The sequence below is a fragment of the Schistocerca cancellata genome, chromosome 11 (assembly GCF_023864275.1).
Source record: "Schistocerca cancellata isolate TAMUIC-IGC-003103 chromosome 11, iqSchCanc2.1, whole genome shotgun sequence".
Taxonomy (NCBI): domain Eukaryota; kingdom Metazoa; phylum Arthropoda; class Insecta; order Orthoptera; family Acrididae; genus Schistocerca; species Schistocerca cancellata.
This window is the reverse complement of record NC_064636.1, coordinates 83,367,933-83,393,347: the sequence shown is the minus strand read 5'-3', so window position 1 is coordinate 83,393,347 and position 25,415 is coordinate 83,367,933. Positions and strand designations below refer to the sequence as shown.

General features: G+C 47.0%; 1 protein-coding gene and 1 non-coding gene across 2 annotated transcripts in view; both read right to left on the bottom strand.

Moving 5' to 3' along the window:
- The window catches only part of LOC126108235 (uncharacterized), an 839,799-nt gene that overhangs the window by 141,490 nt on the left and 672,894 nt on the right, over window positions 1-25,415 (bottom strand). The window lies entirely within an intron of this gene.
- On the bottom strand, window positions 9,000-9,074 carry Trnas-cga (transfer RNA serine (anticodon CGA)). Its single transcript has one exon. It is a non-coding gene; the product is annotated as a tRNA-Ser (tRNA).

Below are 25,415 nucleotides of genomic sequence, written 5' to 3'. Positions count from 1 at the left end.
GACGAATGAAGGTTCAGTACGGTGATGCACGTTTGTCACAGCAGCAAGTCTACGAATGGAGTAGGAAGTTCGCAAATGGTGTGACTTCAGTGGAAGATGCTCCTCGTCCAGGTCAGGCACAACGAGTTGTGACTCCACAGAACACTGCAGCAGCTGAAGCCGTAGTGAAGTAAAACCGCCGAGGGACACTGAATGACATTGCAGCATGTTTACAGATTAGTCGTGGGTCAGCACTCCACATTGTGCACGATGTGCTCCAGTTTCACAAAGTGTCTGCAAGATGGGTGCCACGGCAGCTGACTCCTGAAATCAGCGAACGACGTGTTGACGCTTGAGAAGAACTTCTTCGGCGCTTTGAACGAGAAGGTGATGGCTTCCTTTCGACAATCGTTACTGGGGACGAAACCTGGTTCCACTACCACCAACCGGAAACGAAGAGAGCGAGCAAGGAATGGCGCCATTCCTCATCACCAAAACCAAAGAAGTTTCGAACAGAACCATCAGCAGGGAAGGTTATGCTGACTCTCTTTTGGGATGAAAAAGGAGTCATTTTGGAGCATTACATGCCTAGAGGGACCACTGTCGCAAGTGCATCGTACGCAGATCTCCTAAAAAATCATCTGCGGCCTGCAATCAAATCAAAGCGACGTGGATTGCTGTCAGCAGGTGTCTACATCTACATCTACATGACTACTCTGCAATTCACATTTAAGTGCTCGGCAGAGGGTTCATCGAACCACAATCATACTATCTCTCTACCATTCCACTCCCGAACAGCGCGCGGGAAAAACGAACACCTAAACCTTTCTGTTCGAGCTCTGATTTCTCTTATTTTATTTTGATGATCATTCCTACTTACATAGGTTGGGCTCAACAAAATATTTTCGCATTCGGAAGAGAAAGTTGGTGACTGAAATTTCGTCAATAGATCTCGCCGCGACGAAAAAAGTCTTTGCTTTAATGACTTCCATCCCAACTCGCGTATCATATCTCCCACACTCTCTCGCCTATTACGTGATAATACAAAATGAGCTGCCCTTTTTTTGCACCCTTTCGATGTCCTCTGTCAATCCCACCTGGTAAGGATCCCACACCGCGCAGCAATATTCTAACAGAGGACGAACGAGTGTAGTGTAAGCTGTCTCTTTAGTGGACTTGTTGCATCTTCTAAGTGTCCTGCCAATGAAACGCAACCTTTGGCTCGCCTTCCCCACAATATTATCTGTGTGGTCTTTCCAACTGAAGTTGTTCGTAATTTTAACACCCAGGTACTTGGTTGAATTGACAGCCTTGGGAATTGTACTATTTATCGAGTAATCGAATTCCAACGTATTTCTTTTGGAACTCGTGTGGATCACCTCACACTTTTCGTTATTTAGCATCAACTGCCACCTGCCACACCATACAACAATCTTTTCTAAATCGCTTTGCAACTGATACTGGTATTCGGACGACCTTACTAGACGGTAAATTACAGCATCACCTGCGAACAACCTAAGAGAACTGCTCAGATTGTCACCCAGGTCATTTATATAGATCAGGAACCGCAGAGGTCCCAGGACGCTTCCCTGGGGAACACCTGATATCACTTCAGTTTTACTCGATGATTTGACGTCTATTACTACGAACTGCGACATTCCTGACAGGAAATCACCAATCCAGTCTCACAACTGAGACGATAGCCCATAGGCCCGCAACTTGTTTAGAAGTCGCTTGTGAGGAACGGTGTCGAAAGCTTTCCGGAAATCTAGAAACACGGAATCAACTTGGGGGAGATCCCCTGTCGATAGCGGCCATTACTTCGTGTCCTTTAGCAGCATGACAATGCAAGGCCCCACACTGCCCGTACAACAGTTGGTACAATGACAGACCTGCATTTTGAGTGTCTTCCTCATCCACCATACTCACCAGACCTTGCCCCCAAGTGATTTCCATATGTTTGGACCACTCAAAGACGCAATGGGAGGAAAGAAGTTCCGTTCTGATGAAGAGGTACGCCACGCGGTGCATGAGTGGTTGCGCGTACTACCAAAGGAATTTTTTTCTAAAGGAGTTTATGCACTTTGTAAGCGCTGGAGGACTTGCATTGAGCGTGGGGGAGATTATTTTGAAAAGTGATACAGCTTTGTACCACTTCTGCACAATAAATGATATTAAAAAAAATATTTAAGGTTTTCATTTGAGTCACCCTCGTATACTGGCTCAGGTTCGCATATGGTCGCACCAAGTGTTCAGTTCCGCAGTAGACAGAAGTGTCCGGATAATTCTGATCAGAAGGCGTGTATGATAAAATGGGGATTGATTGTAACTGTGTAAGTAGGCTGTTTAGGTTTTTATGTTGGTAACGCCACGTAGCGCTCTGTATGAAAATCTCTGGCTGTGCTGTGTGAAGTCTGTGGTTGGTTTGCGTTGTTGGAATTTGCTATTGTAGTGTTGGGCAGTTGGGTGTGAACTGCGCGTAGCGTTGCGCAGTTGGAGGTGAGACGCCAGCAGTGGTGGATGTGGGGAGAGCGGACGAACTGGGCGTGTGTCCATCAGAGACAGTAAATTTGTAAGGCGGGATGTCATGAACTGCTATATATATTATGACTTTTGAACACTATTAAGGTAAATACATTGTTCTCTATCAAAATCTTTCATTTACTAACTATGCCTATCAGTAGTTAGTGCCTTCAGTAGTTTGAATCTTTTATTTTGCTGGCAGTAGTGGCGCTCGCTGTATTGCAGTAGTTCGAGTAACGAAGATTTTTGTGAGGTACCTAAGTGATTTGTGAAAGGTATAGGTTAATGCTAGTCAGGGCCATTCTTTTGTAGGGATTATTGAAAGATTGCGTTGCGCTAAAAATATTGTGTGTCAGTTTAAGCACAGTCATTTATAAGTTTTTCCAAGAGGACGTTTCAAGTGCATCAGTGTAAAAGCGAAAGTCAATTCCTTCCACAAATCTAAAGAGGCGACTGTGTAATTACATATTAAGATACTAAATTACTTAAATAATAACTGCTTAATGCTAACAGCGTAGAAAGCTTGTACAGAAATCTCAATTCACTTGACATCCGGGCCGTTACATCAGTGTAATCGCCAGCCGGCCTTTCCGCTGCGGATTCCTCCTAGGCGGGTGTTGACAGGCTGAAAGCACCCTCCGCCACCTACTGCTGACCTCCGGCCTCTCCGCCTGATAAGCGCTATCTGTCTATCGCGGCGGCAGCAGCTCGGGGAATCACCGAGCTCCGAGGTCGATATGGCGTGTCCTGCGACCCGCGACCGCCCAGGTCGATATTGGCGGCGGCGCCCTCGCCTTGTTTGCTCTCCGGCCGCCCGCCCCCTTCCCCCTCCACCCGCCCTCCTTTAACGCCCTCAGCCACCCCCACACACGCCAGGCACCGCCCGTACCGAGCGATCACCTGTCATCTCGCACGCGGCCTCTCCTCCCCAATCCCACCCTCCACCACCCACCATTACCTCCCCCATCCTCACTCCACGCTGACGTCACCTCTCAACAGTTACCTGTCCCAGACGGCTCCCAGCTCTCCAGCGCAGCGTCCTTCAGCCGAAAAATCTGGGAACATTTGTTAGCGGGTGCGGCTCGTCCCGGCGGAGGTTCGAGTCCTCCCTTCGCCATGGGTGTGTGTGTTTGTCCTTACGAGGGAACCTCCCCATCGCACCCCCCTCAGATTTAAAGTTGGCACAGTGGATAGGCCTTGAAAAACAGATCAATCGAGAAAACAGGAAGAAGTTGTGTAGAACTATGAAAAAATAAGCAAAATATGGAAACTGAGTAGTCCATTCGCAAGATTAGCAACATCAAGGACAGTGTGAACTCAGAAGCGCCGTGGTCCCGTGGTTAGCGTGAGCAGCTGCGGAACGAGAGATCCTTGGTTCAAGTCTTCCCTAGAGTGAAAAGTTTACTTTATTTATTTTCGCAAAATTACAATGTGTCCGTTCGTTCATTGGCGTCTCTGTTCACTGTAATAAGTTTAGTGTCTGTGTTTTGCAACCGCACCGCAAAACCGTGCGATTGGTAGACGAAAGGACGTTCCTCTCCAGTGGGAGCCAAAAACATTTGATCGCAAGGTCATAGGTCAACCGATTCCTCCACAAGAAAACACGTCTGATATATTCTATACGACACTGGTGACGGCATGTGCGGCACATGTGCCGGCCGCGGTGGTCTCGCGGTTAAGGCGCTCAGTCCGGAACCGCGCGACTGCTACGGTCGCAGGTTCGAATCCTGCCTCGGGCATGGATGTGTGTGATGTCCTTAGGTTAGTTAGGTTTAAGTAGTTCTAAGTTCTAGGGGACTGATGACCACAGTAGTTAAGTCCCATAGTGCTCAGAGCCATTTGAACCATTTTTTTGCGTCACATGACAGGAATATGTTGTCGACCCACCTAACTTGCACACTTGGCGAATGGGTAAAAGGATTCTTCTACCTTGCCCGATTTAGGTTTCCTTGTGGATGTGATAATCACTCCCAAAAAAGTGATGAAAACGTAAGAGTTTGTCACATAAACTGAAAATAAAAAACTTTTCTCTCGAGGGAAGACTTGAACCGAGGACCTCTCGTTCTGCGGCTGCTCACGCTACCCACGGGACCACGGCGCTCCTGAGGTCACACTGTCCTTGATGTTGCTAATCTTGCACATGGACTACTCAGTTTGTATATTTTGCTTATTTTTTTTTCATAGTTCCACACAACTTCTTCCTGTTTTCTCGATTGATCTGTGTTCAGTTTTCAAGGCCTATCCACTGTGCCAACTTATAACTAAATCTGAGGGGGGTTGCGATGGGGAGGTTCCCTTGTTAGAATAATTTAGGTTAAGTAGTGTGTAAGCTTAGGGAGTGATGACCTTAGCAGTTAAGTGCCATAAGATTTCACACACATACAATGAAGGCTTTCACGACCGGATGGTACTGTTGTTGATAATTCTTCCGGGTTATATGGCCGTGTTCCATGGAATTCTTCTATTCCTAACGTTTCGTCCAATACTACGTTGGACATCCTCAGAGGTATGACTGGTCCTGTTGAGTCCTGCCGACTGACGAGTCGGGCGTCGGAGAGCGGCCTAGATACGGAGGAAAGTGGGTGTGGTCTAGCTTGCACATAGTAGCAGAGAGAAAACTAGTCAAAGATAAAATGTAACTATCGGCAATAGTCCGTCATAGATAAAAATCACTTATCGATTCTGTAACGCCACTGTCCATATCTCGCTTAATTTCAAGGCGTCTTCTTCTCTATTAAAATTATCTTCATGTTTATAAATTTCAATAGCCTCCCTATACAGTCGTGGATAATAGTTCGCGGTAGCACTTAAAACTGTAGTTTCAGAAAACTTAACTACATGGTCACCTGACTGAAGTGCATGTTCCGCAACGGCCGATTTATCTATTTCTCCCAGTCGGCAAAGACTTTTGTGCTCCTTTACCCTCGTATTCACACTTCGTTTCGTAGTACCGATATAGACCTTGCCACAGGTACACGGAATTTTATACACACCGCTAGATGATAATGGTGGCGCTCTGTCTTTAACAGAACGAAGTACTTGTCCTATTTTTCTGGTAGGTTTGAATACCGGTTTCACTTTATGTTTCAGCAAAATTTTGCCAATTCGATCTGTAACCTTACTAATGAAAGGTAAAGACACCGTGTTCTTCCATTGCTGTGTACCGTCCTTGTCCTTTGGCCTTCTGTAATTAGGTCTTAACACTCTATTAGTTTCTTCGTTTGAGTACCCATTCTTTTCGAAGGCCTGTTTCAGATGATTCAGTTCCGTATCCAGATGTTCCGGCGTACAAATCCGTTTTGCCCTGTCCACTAAACGTTTGATTACACCTCTTTTTTGTTGTGGGTGATGATTGGAGTTCTTATGTAAGTATCTATCAGTATGTGTTCTCTTCCGAAACACTTTATGTTTTAGACTGCCATCGGTCTGTCTCATGACTAACACATCGAGAAACGAAATAGCCTGGTCTTTTTACACTTCAATGGTAAACTGAATTTTAGGGTTTATGCTACTAAGATAATCAAAAAATTCGTCTAAGGCTTTTTTACCGTGTGTCCAAATTACTAATGTGTCGTGTACATAACGGTACCAACTACATGGTTTCTTATTTGCTTTATTCAACGCTAATTGTTCAAATTTCTCCATGTAAAAATTGGCAATACCATCCACTTGCTCATAAAACTCCTCATCCCACTGAAACTGGCTAGATGTGAGACAGTGTCCAAACAGAGCGGTCAAATCTTCAGGGAAAACTTCCGTTATGTAAACCATAACTTCATTGAGCGGAATCATAGTAAACAGAGATACAATATCAAAACTGACCAGAATGTCTTCAGGAGCCAAGGTTAGACCTTCAATTTTCTCAATAAAATGACGTGAATCCCTCACATGAGCATCAGTCTTACCAATGTATGGTTGGAGAAGAGTAGCTAGATACCTAGATATTTGATAAGCAGGGGAGTCAATCGCACTAATAATGGGTTCCAGAGGAAGATTTATTTTGTGAACTTTCTTTTTTTTTGGTCGTCAGTCTACTGACTGGTTTGATGCGGCCCGCCACGAATTCCTTTCCTGTGCTAACCTCTTCATCTCAGACTAGCACTTGCAACCTACGTCCTCAATTATTTGCTTGACGTATTCCAATCTCTGTCTTCCTCTACAGTTTTTGCCCTCTACAGCTCCCTCTAGTACCATGGAAGTCATTCCCTCATGTCTTAGCAGATGTCCTATCATCCTGTCCCTTCTCCTTATCAGTGTTTTCCACATATTCCTTTCCTCTCCGATTCTGCGTAGAACCTCCTCATTCCTTACCTTATCAGTCCACCTAATTTTCAACATTCGTCTATAGCACCACATCTCAAATGCTTCGATTCTCTTCTGTTCCGGTTTTCCCACAGTAAATGTTTTACTACCATACAATGCAGACGTACATCCTCAGAAATTTCTTCCTCAAATTAAGGCCGGTATTTGATATTAGTAGACTTCTCCTGGCCAGAAATGCCTTTTTTGCCATAGCGAGTCTGCTTTTGATGTCCTCCTTGCTCCGTCCGTCATTGGTAATTTTACTGCCTAGGTAGCAGAATTCCTTAACTTCGTGACCAACAATCCTGATGTTAAGTTTCTCGCTGTTCTCATTTCTACCACTTCTCATTACCTTCGTCTTTCTCCGATTTACTCTCAAACCGTACTGTGTACTCATTAGACTGTTCATTCCGTTCAGCAGATCATTTAATTCTTCTTCACTTTCACTCAGGATAGCAATGTCATCAGCGAATCGTATCATTGATATCCTTTCACCTTGTATTTTAATTCCACTCCTGAACCTTTCTTTTATTTCCATCATTGCTTCCTCGATGTACAGATTGAAGAGTAGGGGCGAAAGGCTACAGCCTTGTCTTACACCCTTCTTAATACGAGCACTTCGTTCTCGATCGTCCACTCTTATTATTCCCTCTCGGTTGTTGTACATATTGTATATGACCCGTCTCTCCCTATAGCTTACCCCTACTTTTTTCAGAATCTCGAACAGCTTGCACCATTTTATATTGTCGAACGCTTTTTCCAGATCGACAAATCCTATGAAAGTGTCTTGATTTTTCTTTAGCCTTGCTTCCATTATTAGCCGTAACGTCAGAATTGCCTCTGTCGTCCCTTTACTTTTCCTAAAGCCAAACTGATCCTCACCTAGCGCATTCTCAATTTTCTTTTCCATTCTTCTATATATTATTCTTGTAAGCAGCTTGTGAACTTTAGGTAAACCATAAAGTCTGCGACACTTAGCTTCACTCCTTAGCAAAACTTTTTTATCCTTCTGTGGAATGGAAGTAGAAGACTTTATCAACGTATTACTTTTCCTCAAAATAACAGCCGTCAGGTCTCTTCTACGTTTATTGTAATGTCCCGCCACTAATAGATCCAAAGTCTTACTTCTGTAGTCCTCTTTGTTCATCACCACAGTGGCATTGCCTTCATCAGATGGAAGAACAACTATCCCTTCGCCCACTTTCCTCGGTATTTAGGCCGCTCTCCGACTCCTCAATCGGCAGGAATCAGGAGGACCAGCCATACCTCTGAAGATGTCCACCGTAGTATTGGACGAAACGTTTGGAATAGAAGTATTCCATGGACCACGGCCATATAACCCGGAAGAATTATCAACAACATTTCACACACATTTGAACATTCTTGTTAGGGGGCGCTGTCGAGTAGCGACAGCCTAGGCACTAGGTCCCAGTGGTTGGGTCCTACATACACTATGTGATCAGAAGTATCCGGACACTTGGCTGAAAATGACTTACAAGTTCGTCGCACCCTTCCTCGCTAATGCTGGAATACAGTATGGTGTTGGCCCACCTTTAGCCTTGATCACAGCTTCCACTGTCATAGGTTCAATCTGGTGCTGGAAGGTTTTTTCAGGAATGGCAGCCCATTCACGACGGAGTGCTCCACTGAGGAGAGGTATCGATATCAGTCAGTGGGGCCTGGCACGAAGTCGAATCAAAACATCCCAAAGGTTGTTCTATACGATTCAGATCGGGACTCTGTGCAGGCCAGTCCATTACAGGGATGTTATTGTCGTGTAACCACGCCGCCACAGGCCGAGCATTATGAACAGATCGTGATGAAGGATGCAGTCGCCATCCCCGTATTGCTCTTCAGCAGTAGGAACCAAGGAGGTGCTTAGAACATCAAAGTACGCCTGTGCTGTGATGGTGCCACGCTAAACCACAATGTGTACAGGCCCCGAGAAACACGACCACACCACAATACCACCGACTCCGAATTTTACTGTTGGCACTACACAGACTGGCAGATGACGCCCACCGACGAATTTGTAGCAGTTCTGAAGCAAATGCCGTGAAGTGTTTTCCTTCAGTTTAGAAATCTAGTAGAACTCACGAGGGCTTAATTCAGGGGAGTGCAGTAGGTGGTATAGCACTTAGCAGCCCCATCAGTCAAACAAATCAGTAACAAACTTCCTGGCAAATTAAAACTGTATGCCGGGCCGAGACTCGAACTCGGGACCTTTGCCTTTCGCGGGCAAGTGCTCTACCAACTGAGCTACCCAAGCACGACTCATGCCCCGTACTCACAGCTTTACTTCCGCCAGTACACACAGTTTTAACTTGGCAGGAAGTTTCATATCAGCGCACACTCCGCTGCAGAGTGAAAATGTCATTCTGGAAATCAGTAACAGATTGCACTGAACGTGCTTGAACATTGTCCTGCAAAATGATGGTCAGCTCCTACAGAAAGTGTCATCACTTCTGTCTCTAAGCTGGTCGTGAGTTGTGTTCCACGAATGAACAGCGTAGAGACAGAAGTGATGGCACTTTCTGCATGACCTGACCACCATTTTGCAGGACAATGCTCAAGCACGTTCAGCGCAAGCTGTTACTGCTTTGTTTGACTGATGGGGCTGCTAAGTGATATACCACCTACTGCACTCCCATGACTTAAGCCCTCGTGAGTTCAACTCGATTTGTAAATTGAAGGAAGCACTTCACGGCATTCGCTTCAGAACTGCTACAAATTCGTCGGGCAATAGACCGCGCCGCTCGAACTGTCAACACAACTGGCACTGCTAAGAGAATCCTACGACTTCCACATTTCTGGGGACTACTTTGAAGGTCAGTAAAAGTTTGAAACTCGTATCTATTTTGTTCGAGCTGTAAACAAATAGTTGCCACTGTTAAAGTTCCAACCCCCGTATTTGCAGTTACGTACTACGAACACAGAGATGGAAATACAATCGTTTTCACTGGCTAGCTTTTAAGGCAGCCTTTTGCATGTTGTGGACGCGAATTGTTTCGCGCCACTGCACCCACTACATTCCAAACCTGTTTTCTGTGTGCCCTGCCCCAATGATCCCATCTAAATACACTCCTGGAAATTGAAATAAGAACACCGTGAATTCATTGTCCCAGGAAGGGGAAACTTTATTGACACATTCCTGGGGTCAGATACATCACATGATCACACTGACAGAACCACAGGCACATAGACACAGGCAACAGAGCATGCACAATGTCGGCACTAGTACAGTGTATATCCACCTTTCGCAGCAATGCAGGCTGCTATTCTCCCATGGAGACGATCGTAGAGATGCTGGATGTAGTCCTGTGGAACGGCTTGCCATGCCATTTCCACCTGGCGCCTCAGTTGGACCAGCGTTCGTGCTGGACGTGCAGACCGTGTGAGACGACGTTTCATCCAGTCCGAAACATCCTCAATGGGGGACAGATCCGGAGATCTTGCTAGCCAGGGTAGTTGACTTACACCTTCTAGAGCACGTTGGGTGGCACGGGATACATGCGGACGTGCATTGTCCTGTTGGAACAGCAAGTTCCCTTGCCGGTCTAGGAATGGTAGAACGATGGGTTCGATGACGGTTTGGATGTACCGTGCACTATTCAGTGTCCCCTCGACGATCACCAGTGGTGTACGGCCAGTGTAGGAGATCGCTCCCCACACCATGATGCCGGGTGTTGGCCCTGTGTGCCTCGGTCGTATGCAGTCCTGATTGTGGCGCTCACCTGCACGGCGCCAAACACGCATACGACCGTCATTGGCACCAAGGCAGAAGCGACTCTCATCGCTGAAGACGACACGTCTCCATTCGTCCCTCCATTCACGCCTGTCGCGACACCACTGGAGGCGGGCTGCACGATGTTGGGGCGTGAGCGGAAGACGGCCTAACGGTGTGCGGGACCGTAGCCCAGCTTCATGGAGACGGTTGCGAACGGTCCTCGCCGATACCCCAGGAGCAACAGTGTCCCTAATTTGCTGGGAAGTGGCGGTGCGGTCCCCTACGGCACTGCGTACGATCCTACGGTCTTGGCGTGCATCCGTGCGTCGCTGCGGTCCGGTCCCAGGTCGACGGGCACGTGCACCTTCCGCCGACCACTGGCGACAACATCGATGTACTGTGGAGACCTCACGCCCCACGTGTTGAGCAATTCGGCGGTACGTCCACCCGGCCTCCCGCATGCCCACTATACGCCCTCGCTCAAAGTCCGTCAACTGCACATACGGTTCACGTCCACGCTGTCGCGGCATGCTACCAGTGTTAAAGACTGCGATGGAGCTCCGTATGCCACGGCAAACTGGCTGACACTGACGGCGGCGGTGCACAAATGCTGCGCAGCTAGCGCCATTCGACGGCCAACACCGCGGTTCCTGGTGTGTCCGCTGTGCCGTGCGTGTGATCATTGCTTGTACAGCCCTCTCGCAGTGTCCGGAGCAAGTATGGTGGGTGTGACACACCGGTGTCAATGTGTTCTTTTTTCCATTTCCAGGAGTGTAATTTACAAAGGACGTTGCTAGCCATACTGGTGACGTATGGCCATAAAGAAACGTAATGGACCTGAACGTGGGAAGAACAGTAGTCGGTATTACTCGATTAATGCCTAGTAGGCGCAGGGTCCGCCATGAGCCCTGATAACTTGTTCTATGCGTGATGGCATCGCCGCGTATAAAATGCGGATGGCGTCCTGTAGTTTAGCCATCTATACTGGTTCCGAAGTTCATCTGTGGTGGTCGGCATAGGGCCATAGCGCTGCATCCACACCAAATCCCACACATTTTCGATTGGCGACAAGTCTGGTGATCTGGTGGTGCGAGAACAAAAGGCTGACATCCTGTGACACCAAGAAGGCACGTGTTTGTGCACCAACATGTGGTCGTGCATTGTCTTGCTGAAAAATGGCGTCAGAGATGATGTGCAGAAAGGGTGTGGCTACAGGTCGCAGGATGTCATTCACGCAGGTCACACGGGTCACAGTGACCTGGACACACACCAGCTGTGATCTGTGGTTGTACCCAACGGCACCTCACACCATAAGGCCTCGAGTTGGCGCTGTATGTCGTGTGCAAATAAAGTCACTGTGATGCCGATCCCCCGTGTCTGGGACGAACCAAAATGCGGCCATCATTTTCAAACAAACAGAACCTGGATTCGTCCGACAACACTGTGTCATGTTATCCCTGCACATTCGTCAAAGATAGGCAGAAAAGTAGACGACGCGTATGTAATCTGTGCCGTAATAAACGGCGACAGACTGCTGTCACCTCTGATATTGTACGATGTCTTTCACTGTTCCACTGTCGTGCCAGAGCCGAAAAGGTGGTAGATCTGTCCTGGAATGCCATTTGGGTGAGGTGTTAATCTTTCCGGGGGGGGGGGGGGGGGGTCTGGGTGGCATGACCTGACCCACCTCGTGATGTTATTATTGAATTTATGTTCGTAACTATAAAAATACCTTTTGCTTCTATTATATTCCTAACAATTTTGCAGTCATGATAAATATTTGTTGCCTCTCTATATGTCTATCCAACTGTTTAAGACCCCTTTTTCTCCAAAATGGGTAGAAGTTGTTGTTGTGGTCTTGAGTCCTGAGACTGGTTTGATGCAGCTCTCCATGCTACTCTATCCTGTGCAAGCTTCTTCATCTCCCAGTAGCTGCTGCAACCTACATCCTTCTGAATCTGCTTGGTGTATTCATCTCTTGGTCTCCCTCTACGATTTTTACCCTCCACGCTGCCCTTCAGTACTACATTGGTGACCCCTTGATGCCTCAGAACATGTCCTACCAACCGATCCCTTCTTCTCCCCAATTCTATTCAATGCCTCCTCTTTAGTTGTGAGATCTACCCATCTAATCTTCAGCATTCTTCTGTAGCACCACATTTCGAAAGCTTCTATTCTCTTCTTGTCTAAACTATTTATCGTCCATGTTTCACTTCCATACATGGCTACACTCCATACAAATACTTTCAGAAACGACTTCCCGACACTTAAATCTATACTCGATGTTAACAAATTTCTCTTCTTCAGAAACGCTTTCCTTGCCATTGCCAGTCTACATTTTATATCCTCTCTACTTCCACTATCATCAGTTATTTTGCTCCCCAAACAGGAAAACTCCTTTACTACTTTAAGTGTCTCATTTCCTAATCTAATTCCCTCAGCATTACCCGACTTAAATCGACTACATTCCATTATCCTCGTTTTACTTTTGTTGATGTTCATCTTGTATCCTCCATTCAAGACACTGTCCATTCCATTCAACTGCTCTTCCAAGTCCTTTGCTGTCTCTGACAGAATTACAATGTCATCGGCGAACCGGAAAGTTTTTATTTCTTCTCCATGGATTTTAATACCTACTCCGAACTTTTCTTTTGTTTCCTTTACTGCTTGCTGAGTTGTAAAGTCGTTGGGTTGTTTTGGGGAAGGAGACCAGACAGCGAGGTCATTGGTCTCATCGGATTAGGGAAGGACGGGGAGGGAAGTCGGCCGTGCCTTTTCAGAGGAACCATCCCGGCATTTGCCTGGAGTGATTTAGGGAAATCACGGAAAACCTAAATCAGGATGGCCGGACGCGGGATTGAACCGTCGCCCTCCCGAATGCGAGTCCAGTGTCTAACCACTGCGCCACCTCGCTCGGTGTTGTAAAGTCGCTTAGTGGGTATAAAGTTAAACTTGTACATGTTGTGATCTCTGCAACATCCATGCACTAATTTATATTTACGTGACAAACCCTATTTCTAGGGCTATATTTTAATTTTGACAAATGGATCTATGCCGACATTTGTAAAAACGGCGATGGCACATTAATCCTTACTAATGTAAAATTGCCACCTTCTGAAGAAGACAAATTTAAATTTGTTGAAACCTAGGAAAAGAATTCTTTATCCATTGAAACTGTTCGGCTGTTTACAATTTTATTATATTTTTTATCATCAAAAATTTACACTGTGTCAGTAATCTGTAAAAAAATTTCAGGAACTCCTGTAGGTATTCTGACCTGGTTTTCGGCAACAGGTAGAATGATTGATGATCAAGGTTTGTGTAGATAATTTACAAATGTTTCGTGCTAAACTGGCTGAGATACGATGAAGTAAAGTGCCGTGCTATTGTGAAAATGACGCCACTGCCACGTAGTGGTGATCGGCGTAAGGCCACACACCTACTGGGGCGCAGAGGCATTAGCACTGCAGGTCCTTTGCAAACTGGTCGCCCCACATAACAGCCTTTCCCTTAGTCTATGCCTATCACATGTACAGCTTCTATAACAGTTCATAACAAAGTAATACAATCCGCTCGTCAGACCAGGCAACATGTTTCCAGTCATCAACAGCCATGCAAGATGCAAGGCTATGTGTGGTGCAGTCATCAGCTCCGAAAGCCCCTATCGATGATGTTTCGTTGAATGGTCAGCACGTTGACTCTTGTTGATGGCCCAGCAATGAAATCTGCAGCAATTTACAGAAGGGTTGCACTTCCGTCACGTTGAACGATTCTCTACAGTCGTCATTGGTCGTTCTTGCCGAATCCTCTTCCGGCCGTAGCGATGTCGGAGATTTGATGTTTTACCTGATTCCTGGTACTCACGCTACACTTGTGAAATCGTCATAGGGAAAAATCCCCAGTTCATCGCTATCTCAGAGATGCTGTGTCCCATACACCACGGGCGTACTCACTTAAATCTTGATAACCAACCATTGTAGCAACAGTAACTGGCCTGACAACTACGCCAGACTGTTGTCTTATATACGAGGTGTGGCTAGAAATAAACCGGACTAGTACTGGTGAAACAATAAAACGAATGCAATAAGGCTGAAAGTCGCGTGGCCTGTCAAGTGACTCTCGCTCCGCCTACTGCTCGAGTTTCATCTGCCTCCTGCACTCAGTCTGCCCGTGGCGTCTGTTTTAAGTAGTTGACGTTTTGTCTGTGCGTCGGAAAATGTTGAGTGTACAGAAAGAACAGCGTGTTAACATCAAAGTTTGTTTCAAACTAGGAAAATCTGCAAGTGAAACGTTTGTAATGTTACAACAAGTGTACGGCGATGATTGTTTATCGCGAACACAAGTGTTTGAGTGGTTTAAACGATTTAAAGATGGCCGCGAAGACACCAGTGATGACACTCGCACTGGCAGACCATTGTCAGCAAACACTGATGGAAACATTTAAAAAATCGGTAAACTTGTTCGACAAGATCGCCGTTTAACAATCAGAGCAGTGTCTCAGTTAACAGGAGTTGACAAGGAAAGTGTTAGGCAGATTCTTCATGAAAGTTTCAACATGAACAAAGTGTGCGAGTGTCATCAATGTTGTCTTCGCGGCCATCTTTAAATCGTTTAAACCACTCAAACACTTGTGTTCGCGATAAACAATCATCGCCGTACACTTGTTGTAACATTACAAACGTTTCACTTGCAGATTTTCCTAGTTTGAACCAAAATTTGATGTTAATACGCTGTTCTTTCTGTACACTCAACATTTTCCGACGCACAGACAAAACGTCAACTACTTAAAACAGACGCCACGGGCAGACTGAGTGCAGGAGGCAGATGAAACTCGAGCAGTAGGCGGAGCGAGAGTCACGTGACAGGCCACGCGACTTTCAGCCTTATTGCATTCGTTTTATTGTTTCACCAGTACTAGTCCGGTTTTTTTCTAGCCACACCTCGTAGGCATTGCAGACCGCAGCAATTTATTGTGACTGTTTACATATTTCTGTATTTGAATACACATGCGCCGGCCGGAGTGGCCGTGCGGTTCTAGGCGCTGCAGTCTGGAAGTGAGCGACAGCTACGGTCGCAGGTTCGAATCCTGCCTCGGACATGGATGTGTGTGGTGTCCTTAGGTTAGTTAGGTTTAAGTAGTTCTAAGTTCTAGGGGACTGATGACCTCAGAAGTTAAGTCGCATAGTGCTCAGAGCCATTTGAACCATTTTTTGAATACACATGCTGAGCCGTGTGCGGCTCGCGTTCTTGCCGTTCATACTTGGCATTTTGTAACAGCAGTAGAGGCGTCTCGTTTCCTTCTTTGTGTTAATGGCGCCACTGACTTTGCTAGTACTGTTTGTCTGCGAGTGGCAGCAGCAGCGCTTATCGATAGCCAGTACTGTGGTACTACCTTCAGTGGGGCTGCTTGTATTTCCGGGTCGTCGTGTGTGTCAGGCGGTTGGGCTTCGGACGGAGCAGCGAGGAGCTCTGCAGCACGACGGCAGGCCGGGACCGCTGGCACTGTCGGATCAAGGGGGCTGTAGCCGACGACCGAACCCAGGACGTTTGAAGTTGAGTGGACCTCATCCAATAGTGAAATCTCCACTGTTCGAGATCTTGCTGTTGTTTGTGTATTGCTACTCCCAGGGTCGGTGAGACCAACCACGACGAGTGGAGCGTCACATTGGTGGAAGCTATTAGCCACCTTCTGGTGCTTGATGTTGTCGTGGTCTTCAGTGCTGAGACTGGTTTGATGCAGCTCTCCATGCTATTCTATCCTGTGCAAGCTTCTTCATCTCCCAGTACAATACTGCAACATACATCCTTCTGATAATTTATTGGTTCAAATGGCTCTGAGCACTATGGGACTCAACTGCTGAGGTCATTAGTCCCCTAGAACTTAGAACTAGTTAAACCTAACTAACCTAAGGACATCACATACATCCATGCCCGAGGCAGGATTCGAACCTGCGACCGTAGCGGTCTCGCGGTTCAAGACTGCAGCGCCAGAACCGCGCGGCCACTTCGGCCGGCTATAATTTATTCATCTCTTGGTCTCCCTCTACGATTTCTACCCTCAACGCTGCCCTCCAGTACTGAACTGGTGATCCCTTGATGCCTCACAATATACCGTACCAACCGATCCCTTCTTCTAGTCAAGTTGTGCTTTTCTCCTGATAACAACGTCCTCCTGAGTAGTCCCCGCCCGAAGATCCGAATCGTGGACTATTTTACGTCCAGAATATTTTACCCAAGAGGACGCCATCATCATGTAACCATACAGTAATGCTGCATGAGCTTGGCAAAAATTACGGCTGTAGTTTCCCCTTGCTTTCAGCTGTTCGCAGTATCAGCACAGCAAGGCTGTTTTGGTTAGTGTTACAAGGCCAGATCAGTCAATCATCCAGACTGTTGCCCCTACAACTGCAAAAAGTCTGCTGCCCCTCTTCAGGAACCACACGTTTGTCTGGCCTCTCAACAGACACCCCTCCGTTGTGGTTGCACCTACGGTACGGGCATCTGTATCGCTGAGGCACGCAAGCCTCCCCACCAACCCCAAGGTCCATGGTTCAGGGGGGGGGGGGGGGTGCTCGATATTAGTTTGAATTTGGTGTTATTATTGATGAAGTGCAACCAGCGGTATCTTATTGCCTCTCTCTTTCTGTGATCATCAGTCTACTGACTGGTTTGATGCGGCCCTCCACGAATTCCTTTTCTGTGCTAACCTCTTCATCTCAGAGTAGCACTTGCAACCTACGTCCTCAATTATTTGCTTGACGTATTCCAATCTCTGTCTTCCTCTACAGTTTTTGCCCTCTGCAGCTCCCTCTAGTACCATGGAAGTCATTCCCTCATGTCTTAGGAGATGTCCTATCATCCTGTCCTCCTTATCAGTGTTTTCCACATATTCCTTTCCTCTCCGATTCTGCGTAGAACCTCCTCATTCCTTACTTTATCAGTCCACCTAATTTTCAACATTCGTCTATAGCACCACATCTCAAATGCTTCGATTCTCTTCTGTTCCGGTTTTCCCACAGTCCATGTTTCACTACCATACAATGCTGTACTTCAGACGTACATCCTCAGAAATTTCTTCCTCAAATTAAGGCCGGTATTTGATATTAGTAGACTTCTCTTGGCCAGAAATGCCTTTTTTGCCATAGCGAGTCTGCTTTTGATGTCCTCCTTGCTCCGTCCGTCATTGGTTATTTTACTGCCTAGGTAGCAGAATTCCTCAACTTCATTGACTTCGTGACCATCAATCCTGATGTTAACTTTCTCGCTGTTCTCATTTCTACTACTTCTCATTACCTTCGTCTTTCTCCGATTTACTCTCAAACCGTACTGTGTACTCATTAGACTATTCATTCCGTTCAGCAGATCATTTAATTCTTCTTCACTTTCACTCAGGATAGCAATGTCATCAGCGAATCGTATCATTGATATCCTGTCACCTTGTATTTTAATTCCACTCCTGAAGCTTTCTTTTATTTCCATCATTGCTTCCTCGATGTACAGATTGAAGAGTAGGGGTGAAAGGCTACAGCCTATCTTACACCCTTCTTAATACGAGCACTTCATTCTTGATCGTCCACTCTTATTATTCCCTCTTGGTTGTTGTACATATTGTATATGACCCGTCTCTCCCTATACCTTACCCCTACTTTTTTCAGAATCTCGAACAGCTCTTGCACCATTTTATATTGTCGAACGCTTTTTCCAGGTCGATAAATCTTATGAAAGTGTCTTGATTTTTCTTTAGCCTTGTTTCCATTATTAGCCGTAACGTCAGAATTGCCTCTCTCGTCCCAGTTACCTAGCCTGGAGGTTAGCGTAATTTGCGGCAGTGTACTTTTCCTCGTCTTGCCGATGCTGTCCAGTATGGCGTGTAATTTGGAAGCTTCCTCGATTGGGGTATGGATAATTGTTTGCCTTGCCTACCTTGGTCATAGTGCTTCCTTCTGCCTTTTGGTGTGTTAAACACCGGATTCTGGAGATGCAATGCTGATTGTCACTTCGCCGTCGCCTGAAACATTCCATCGTTGTACTGGTTATCTGGCGTTAGGTGGACCTGGTAAGAGGGCTGATCGGCGTTTAATCCGTCTCTGGTTTGAGTTGCCCTCCTTAGGTGAACATTACTGTTGGCTGCCAGTCTCACTGCTGGAGTGACCTTCCTCAGGTTGATCCACAGAACAATGTCTGTGGATCACTCCGTCTTACTTGGTCCAAATGACATAATTGTTTAAAATTTACCTTAATGTTTTAAGGTGTAATTTCCTTCCTGAATTGTAATTCAGGCCTTCAGCCTTTGTAGCACTGGTTGTGGCCTTCAGCCGACATATAATTTTGAATTCTTTCTTAATCAGGCCTTCAGCCATTAATTGTTTGTAAAATTGCTTGTGATCTTCAGCCGACAAATGATTTTCAACTGTCCGGATAAGGCCTTCATCCGTCACTATAGCTTGTTACAGTTTGTTAAGATTGTTTTAAAAGGATTTTAGTATTTTTAACGTGTAACTGGCATCCTGACTTGTAATTCAGGCCTTCAGCCTTTGTAGCACTGGTTGTGGCCTTCAACGGCTGATCCCGGCGGGGGTTCGAGTCCTCCCTCGGGCATGGGTGTGTGTGTTTGTCCTTAGGATAATTTACGTTAACTAGTGGATAAGCTTAGGGACTGATGACCTTAGCAGTTAAGTCCCATAAGATTTCACAAACATATGAACATTTTTTTGACGCTTTCAAAATCGTATGAGCAATGGATAGACCAACGTGCGTTGGATGCTAGGGCTTTGTGAAAAGAGTTTTTTTTTTTTCTCCAGGAACAAGAATGGGTGCCCGTGAAATTGCCGCCCAGAGCAGATACCCCAGTTTGCCTTCCCCCTACATCCGGGTCTGTCACTTTACAACTTACTGAGCTCTCAACACCGACTGTGCTGTTACTGCTTGTCTACTGACACGTCTCCTTTTACGAGCGTGAGTCCAATGAAAATCTTAAATTTGTAATAACAAATCGAAAATAATTTACAATTCTTTCTTAATAAGGCCTTCAGCCGTTACTTTAGCTTGTTACAGTTTTTTGATTGTTTAAGAAGAAAATATCTTAGTATTTGCTAACGTGTGACTGTTTTCCTCACCTCTAATTCAGGCCTTCAGCTGTTGAGTATTCTGAAGTTGCTCGAGGCCTTCTGCCGAAAAATAATTTTTAATTCTTTCTTAGTAAGGTCTTCAGCCATCAGTGTAGTAAATACCTTTAAAATGGTTGTTGAAAATTATTTCCTCAAATAAAGTGTATGTGTTTACTGTGGCCCCCTCCACACTTTTTCCTTCTTTCCCTAAGTACCACGTCTCGCAAGCATATACCAGTTTCTTTGGCGCTTTGGTGTACGTAGCCACACTTGGCCGGTTTTATTTAAACACGCTGTATTTGTAGGCGTAGGTACGTGGACCGAAATTCAGTCCAGCGTGAGAGGGTAAAATGGTTCAAATGGCTCTGAGCACTATGGGACTTAACTTCTGAGGTCATCAGTCCCCTAGAACTTAGAACTACTTAAACCTAGCTAAACTAAGGACATCACACACACCCATGCCCGAGGCAGGATTCGAACCTGCGACCGTAGCGGTCGCGCGGTTCCTCACTGTAGCGCCTAGAACCGCTCGGCCACACCGGCCGGCCTGAGAGGGTAAGCATAGTTTCCAGTAAACGATCTCGCCTTACATAACCGACCAGAAACTGTACTGGGAAATCTATTTCTGGATAAAGCAACACTTAGGAAATCCGCGTAATCGGCAGGGGTTGTAACGCAGACCAGGGACGCATTGTCTAGGAGCGGGTCGCAGGTGTCGTTACGGAACGCCGCGGCGTTGGCCCACCGCCAGAGGTTCGCGGCGGTCCCTTTGTTTTAAATCGAAACCGTGCTCCGTACAGTTGTGTTCCGTTACGCTTCTCTCTGCAAATACTCCGGCCACGCGGCTGCTCGTTGGAGCTGGCGACGCGGAAACTGAAAGTGAATGTGAAATCACACACACACACACACACACACACAAACAGACACTCACACACACACACACACACACACACACACACACACACACACAAATACACGTACATTGAGCACTGCCTGGCTTCAAAGTAGTGCCGTGGAGGGACCGGATACGGGATACGAGATAGCAGGTAAAAGCAGAGAGTTCGGCACGGTGCATGCTGCTGGGCTGATGGGGGTAAACGTTGCGGGGAAGACAAACTGTGCGCATGCGCCAAACACAGCGAGGCTTTTGGGGCTCGCAGCTACGAGGGCAGTTCAACAAGTAATGCAACACATTTTTTTTCTGAAACAGGGGTTGTTTTATTCAGCATTGAAATACACCAGGTTATTCCCCAGTCCTTTAGCTACACAACACTATTTTTCAACGTAATCTCCATTCAATGCTACGGCCTTACGCCACCTTGAAATGAGGGCCTGTATGCCTGCACGGTACCATTCCACTGGTCGATGTCGGAGCCAACTCCACTGATTGCCGTTTTGTTTCAGGTTCGAAGTGATGAACCCACGTTTCATCGCCTGTAACAATCTTTGACAAGAAATTGTCACCCTCAGCCACATGACGAGCAAGCAATTCCGCACAGATGGTTCTCCTTTGCTCTTTATGGTGTTCGGTTAGACAACGAGGGACCCAGCGGGAACAAACCTTTGAATATCCCAACTGGTGAACAATTGTGACAGCACTACCAACAGAGATGTCAAGTTGAGCACTGAGTTGTTTGATGGTGATCCGTCGATCATCTCGAACGAGTGTGTTCGCACGCTCCGCCATTGCAGGAGTCACAGCTGTGCACGGCCGGCCCGCACGCGGGAGATCAGACAGTCTTGCTTGACCTTGCGGCGATGATGACACACGCTTTGCCCAACGACTCACCGTGCTTTTGTCCACTGCCAGATCACCGTAGACATTCTGCAAGCGCCTACGAATATCTGAGATGCCCTGGTTTTCCGCCAAAAGAAACTCGATCACTGCCCGTTGTTTGCAACGCACATCCGTTACAGACGCCATTTTAACAGCTCCGTACAGCGCTGCCACCTGTCGGAAGTCAATGAAACTATACGAGACGAAGCGGGAATTTTTGAAAATATTCCACAAGAAATTTCCGGTTTTTTCAACCAAAATTGGCCGAGAAAAAAAATGTGTTGCATTACTTATTGAACTGCCCTCGTAGAAACTGTCTCCGTGCGTGTGCGACAAAGAGAGAGAGAGAGAGTGAGTGAGAGAGACACAGAGAGTGGGGAGGGGGAGCCTCAGACTTCAACTACTGCTCCCCAGTATGAGAGTATTTAGTCGTTTACCGATTTGTTTCCAAAATCAAAAATGTTGTATTTTGTCATCAATTTCACTTTAGAATAATTGAAATAACACTAAAGGAACCAGTCACATTAATGTGATGTATATACAGAGTGTCCCATTTATCTTGAACACGCTCAAATGGTTCAAATGGCTCTGAGCACTATGGGACTCAACTGCTGTGGTCATAATTCCCCTAGAACTTAGAACTACTTAAACCTAACTAACCTAAGGACATCACACACATCCATGCCCGACGCAGGATTCGAACCTGCGACCGTAGCGGTCGTGCGATTCCTGACTGTAGCGCCTTTAACCGCTCGGCCACTCCGGCCGGCCTTCAACATACTAAATAGACTCACCTCAGATGATGTTGCCCGCAGCTGGCAACGAAACGTCAGGGAGAAGTATTTCTTTTATTGGACCACGGCCCCTTAGCCCGGAAGTTTTAATTACTGATACTAAATAACTGTTTGTCCAGATGGAAATTACAAAATTTTTCAAGCAAGTATTGTTTACCCGTCAGGGCGATATCAATCAGCATGATTGCGTTCCTTGTAGCTTTGTTTTTTACAAAGATACGAAAAGCGTTATGACTTTTTTAAATGCCACCCTGTATTTTTTATTCGGCCATTAAAATTCATACACCAAGAAGAAATGCAGGCGATAAACGGGTATTCATTGGACAAATATATTATACTACAACTGACATGTGATTAGATTTTTGCCCAATTTGGGTGCGTAGATCCTGAGAAATCAGTACCCAGAACAACCACCTCTGGCCGTAATAACGGCCTTGATACGCCTGCGCATTGAGTCAAAGAGAGCTTGGATGGTGTGCAAAGCTTCAGCTGCCCATGCAGCTTCAACACGATACCACAGTTCATAAAGAGTAGTGACTGCCGTATTGTGACGGGCCAGTTGCTCGCCCACCATTGACCAGACGTTTTCAATTGGTGAGAGATCTGGAGAATGTGCTGGCCAGGGCAGCAGTCGAACTTTTTCTGTATCCAGAAAGGCCCGTACAGGACCTGCAACATGCGGTCGTGCATTATCCTGCTGAAATGTAGGGTTACGCAGGGATCGAATGTAGTGTAGAGCCACGGGTCGTAACACATCTGAAATGTGGCGTCAATGCGAAGGTGACCGAGACGTGTAACCGATGGCACCCCATACCATCACGCCAGGCGATACGCCAGTATGGCGATGACGAATACACACTTCCAATATGCGCTCACCGCGATGTCGCCAATCACGGATGCGACCATCGTGATGGTGTAAACAGACGCTGGATTCATCCGAAAAAATGTCGTTTTGCCATTCGTGCACCCAGGTTCGTCGTCGAGTACACCTTCGCAGGCGCTCCTGTCTGTGATGCAGCGTCAAGGGTTAACCGCAGCCACGGTCTCCGAGCTGATAGTCCGTGCTGCTGCAAACGTCGTCGAACTGTTCTTGCAGATGGTTGTCGTCTTGTAAACGTCCCCATGTGTTGACTCAGGGATCGAGACGTGGCTGCACGATCCGTTACAGCCGTGCGGATACGATGCCTGTCATCTCAACTGCTAGTGATACGAGGCCGTTGGGATCCATCACGGCGTTCCGTATTACCCTCCTGAACCCACCGATTCCATATTCTGCCAACAGTCATCGCATCTCGACCGACGCGAGCAGCAATGTCGCGATACGATAAACCGCAATCGCGATAGGCTGCAATCCGACCTTTATCAAAGTCGGAAACGTGACGGCACGCATTTCTCCTCCTTACCCGAGCTCGATTTGTTTGTAAACAGGCGTCATAAGCATTTTCATTTTGTTTAATTTTGCTAGTTATTTTTGCATTCCATATTTTCAGACTTCTTTTTTGGGTTTTATACTTTACTTTTCCCTAGTACCTCATTAGCTTTAGTCCAGTGTTCAGACTTCTGTACGGCACGTAAGCACACGATACCCGGCCCCCTGCCAGCTACCTACCGCAGTGGGGGACAGTTCCTCCCCAACTCCTCACGCGCAGCCGCCGCCTGGCTGCCCGTCTTCCAGCATTTAATTTAAGAGCCGGAACGCCGAGGGGCCGAGCAGTTGAGTCGCCGAATTGAGCGCCGCGGCCGGAGAGAGAAAGCCGGGCGGCGGCACAGATGCGGCACCCCCGCGCCGCGCCTTAAATAATTCTGCGGGGGTGGAACAGCCCCTGGCGCGCGGCCAACCCCCAGCCACCGCTAACAAGGCGGCCGGCTAACCGCCTTCCGCGGCGCAGCAAAACCCTCCGCTTCTGGGCGGGAATAATTCTCCCTCTCTCGTAGGCCTCGCACCGTCAGTTGTCGAAACGGCACCACTTCCCGCTAATGTGTCGCGTGTACAAACAAAATCTCTCTTACTGGAACCTCCTTCCTTTTCATACACTACTGGCCATTAGAATTGCTACACCACGAACATGACGTGCTACAGACGCGAAATTTAACAGACAGGGAGAAGATGCTGTGATACGCAAATGATTAGCTTTTCAGAGCATTCACACAAGGTTGGCGCCGGTGGCGACACCTACAACGTGCTGACACGAGGAAAGTTTCCAACCGATTTCTCATACACAAACAGCAGTTGACCGGCGTTGCCTGGTGAAACGTTGTTGTGATGCCTCGTGTAAGGAGGAGAAATGCGTACCATCACCTTTCCGACTTTGACAAAGGTCGGATTGTAGCCTATCGCGATTGCGGTTTATCGTATCGCGACATTGCTGCTCGCGTTGGTCGATATCCAGTGACTGTTAGCAGAATATGGAATCGGTGGGTTCAGGAGGGTAATACGGAACGCTGTGCTGGATCCCAACGGCCTCGTATCACTAGCAGTCGAGATGACAGGCATCTCGTCGGCATGGCTGTAACGGATCGTGCAGCTACATCTCGATCCCTGAGTCAACATATGGGGACGTTTGCAAGACAACAACCATCTGCACGAACAGTTCGACGAGGTTTGCAGCAGCACGGACTATCAGCTCGAAGACCGTGGCTGCGGTTACCATTGACGCTCCATCACAGACAGGAGCGCCTGCGATGGTGTACTCGACGACGAACATGGGTGCACGAATGGCAAAACGTCATTTTTTCGGATGAATTCAGGTTGTGTTTACAGCATCACGATGGTCGCATCCGTGGTTGGCGACGTCGCGGTCAACGCACATTGTAAGCGTGTATTCGTCATCGCCATACTGGCGTATCACCCGGCGTGATAGTATGGGGTGCCATCGGTTACACGTCTCGGTCACCTTCGCATTGACGGCACATTTCAGATGTGTTACGACCCGTGGCTCTACTCTCCATTCGATCCCTGCGAAACCCTACATTTCAGTAGGACAATTCCTGACCGCATGTTGCAGGTCCTGTACGGGCCTTTCTGGTTACAGAAAATGTTCGACTGCTGCCCTGGCCAGCACATTCTCCAGATCTCTCCCCAACTGAAAACGTCTGGTCAATGGTGGCGGAGCAACTGGCTCGTCACAATACTCCAGTCACTACTCTTTATGAACTGTGGTATCGTGTTGAAGCTGCATGGGCAGCTGAACCTTTACACGCCATCC